Here is a 3070-nt window from a genome sequence, read left to right on the forward strand (position 1 = left end):
CCCCCAGGAGATGATCCAGATCTGGGCCTGGCTCAGCAGTCCTAACCTAAACTGCCAGTGATGGCTCCGCAGCAGGCATTTGTGCCCTAGAAAAGAAGACATTTTTCAGGTTGTTCCCAAGAGGTCAAAGTGACAAATATTTAATTGTGAACAGGGTTATAACTTAAGAGTTGGCAGCTTTAAGTTAAGATATTATAGTGGTCACTTGGAGCCTCCGCTTGGAGAAGTTAATGCGTTGTAAATGAGGAAGGGTGTGTCGTTAACTCTATTTTTCAAAAGGGCTCCATAGTATTTTTGACTTGATGTCAGACTTCCGTAGACGAGCTATCCCTGCTTTACTGACGATCGAGCTCCACCCAAAGTGACCGTGTCTTTCTCTGCGTGCACATATTTATATCAAAACTATTTATATGGCCTTATTAATGCTTTAACACTGTTTCTGCTCCGTGATGGAGTGTGTCAATGCTGTATTATATAAATAGGGAGACTAAGAACTGTCCTCCTGGGACTCTCTGGGTTGTTTGGTCAAGGGAAAAGACACTTTATTGGCAATGGTGAAAAGGACAATCGTTTTCAGCAACTTTCAAAAGTAAATACACGAGAAACAACCTTAGAAACGACTAGTGGCTCCTGCATGCAGCCGTTTGTTGCTGTAAGCTTTAAAAGAGTTTCACCGTGAACACGTCCTAGTAATTGTTGCTGGAGGCTTAGTTGGTGCTGCTATTCCCATCCACACTCCCTAAAGTATTTACTTGTAAATAGCTCAATTCAAAGTTTTTCCTCCATTTAAAAGAAGGAAAAACTTGTATGTTCAGAACTTCAAAAAAACATGTATTCATTTTTTGAAAAGTAGTTTTGATTTGTTAAATGCATCATTGTCACTCGTCATTTTATTGACGATGTTTCCTGTGTGTTTACCTAGTAGATCAATCATGTTACGACAAAACTCCCTTAAATCGTCCATATAGCTTCAAAAATGGGGTGTTTTGGAGTGAATACACACTCAGCTTTCAGGAAACAGGAATGTGAGTCGAGCTCTGCACAGCTCAGCAGGTCTGGGCTTGGTTTCGACATGGATGGAGAAATCCAAATGCTGTCTAATTCTGCTTCTGGTTCTCGCTTTACACGAAAGGATAAAATGCTTATAGGAACCTTACATGCATTTTTAGATGCTATTTCAAGCTGCCAGCATAGCTTCTGTCGGAAATACTCGCTGTAACTTGCCTCATGACTGTCTGCAGCAGTTGTGTGGAAATGTTGAACGCCGTTAAATGTTTTACTGTGATGTCAGTGAATCAAAAGTGCTTTAAAACAGGTTGATCATGGTGGAAAATCCTGTGTAAGCTAAGATTTTGTTACTTGACATTTTGCCTGCAATGGTCACTGATCTTTTTGAAGGCTTTCAAATTGTTACAAATCTGTTTTTATGGAGAAAATTCCTTTCTTCTTTTCAGGATTTGGTTGGTGGGGATTAAAAATGTTGGGTAACTAATTTTGCAATGAAAGTCTTCATATTCTTTGAAAGTTACTGCTAAGCTAGATGGCTTTAGTTTTCATGAGAGAGGTGCTGCACATATTTGTGTTACGTAATGTTCCTTTTTTAAGCCGTGTGTGAGATTTCAGATGCACCTTTTTGTAATATTACATGTCTCAGTGAAGCAGATGCTCTCTTGTTTCTCTCTAACGCCATTAGAAAGGTCAGACGTGTGTAACATGAATGTATATCTTTACCAAGGTTTGGGGGCAAATCCACTTTGAAGTGGATTTTATTTAGTATTTATACTTAGAATGTCACTGACCCGATCCATGAATCCACCACTGATAAGTTTCCGTCTGACCCTTAAAGCTGGTTATTTCACATCTGACCTGAGAGAAGGGAGACATTGCTACGCCTCTGTTAGAGCTCCCTGTGCTGGTCAGGATGGTGGTCTGTTAAAACTCAGAGGCTCATACGGACACTGACAACTCCATGACTTAAAACTGCATTCCCCGACCTAATATATATGATCTGTCTTTGACTCTTCAGATCCTCCAAACCGTCACTTAAAGCAACTCCTCTCTGTTGCATTACAGTAATGTAACAAGAAGTTTTTTTGGTTATGTTTATCCTACATCGGTGTCAGGTAGTTGGGGTTCAACACAAGAAAAATAAAGTAAATCCCATCACTGAGGGTCTTAAAGGTTAATTTTTCTTTTTTTTTTTCTCAGATTACCTACTTACTAGGCACTATTTATTTGTTTTTAATTACCCTCTAGAATCCATTGAACTCCATGTAGGATAAAACGGACACTAAAAAGACTAAACGGGAGCCAAGAACCAAGTGGAGGCTTTTTCTCTTCTATTTCTTCTATTTCTTCTATTTAAGTCCAAGCACCAGCTACTCTATTCTTGTTCTCTGGGTCACGTATTGTCTTCTGCACGTACCAATAATGTTACATTCTCTCCCTGCTGCACACGGTTTGTTGCTACTTAAAATGTTTACATGTTTTCAAAAGTCATCATCACTTCTTTTTTTTTCTTTTTTTTATAATTGTTACATCTGTGTGATGATTGGCTGTAGAGGTATTTTCTAGATGCCCACACTGATGACGCAACTTTTTCTCTTATTGTCCGACGTTTCTGTCCTCACCTTCTTCTTTTTTTTTTTTTTTTACCTTTTATCCATCACTGCGACTTATTTTGTAATTTTGCTTCACTGTTTTTTTCCCGTTACTTTTGACACGCACAACTTGTGTTTGTACAGTCAGTGTTTCTCTGGTCTCGGAAGCGTAGATGTGTCATTGGCTGAGTTTCTGTAGATGTTGTCAAGGCAGAACCGTAAGCTAGCTGGTGTATGAAAAACATTATTTTACCATCAATATGCAGGAAAAACCAAACCGTAGCTCCAGCTCTATGATGGTGATACACAGGGCAATGTATTAGTCAACTCAACAGGGAAAAATGTATAAACGTAATTGCCAATCGGCGGGATAATATCCAATGTAATCTAACAAGAGCAAGTAGTTATGTGATTTGAATGCACACGCGTTTGGACATTCAATCGATCAGGATTTGGATCAAATATCTGTC

This window comes from Etheostoma spectabile, chromosome 17, assembly GCF_008692095.1.
Source record: "Etheostoma spectabile isolate EspeVRDwgs_2016 chromosome 17, UIUC_Espe_1.0, whole genome shotgun sequence".
Classification (NCBI taxonomy): Eukaryota; Metazoa; Chordata; class Actinopteri; order Perciformes; family Percidae; genus Etheostoma; species Etheostoma spectabile.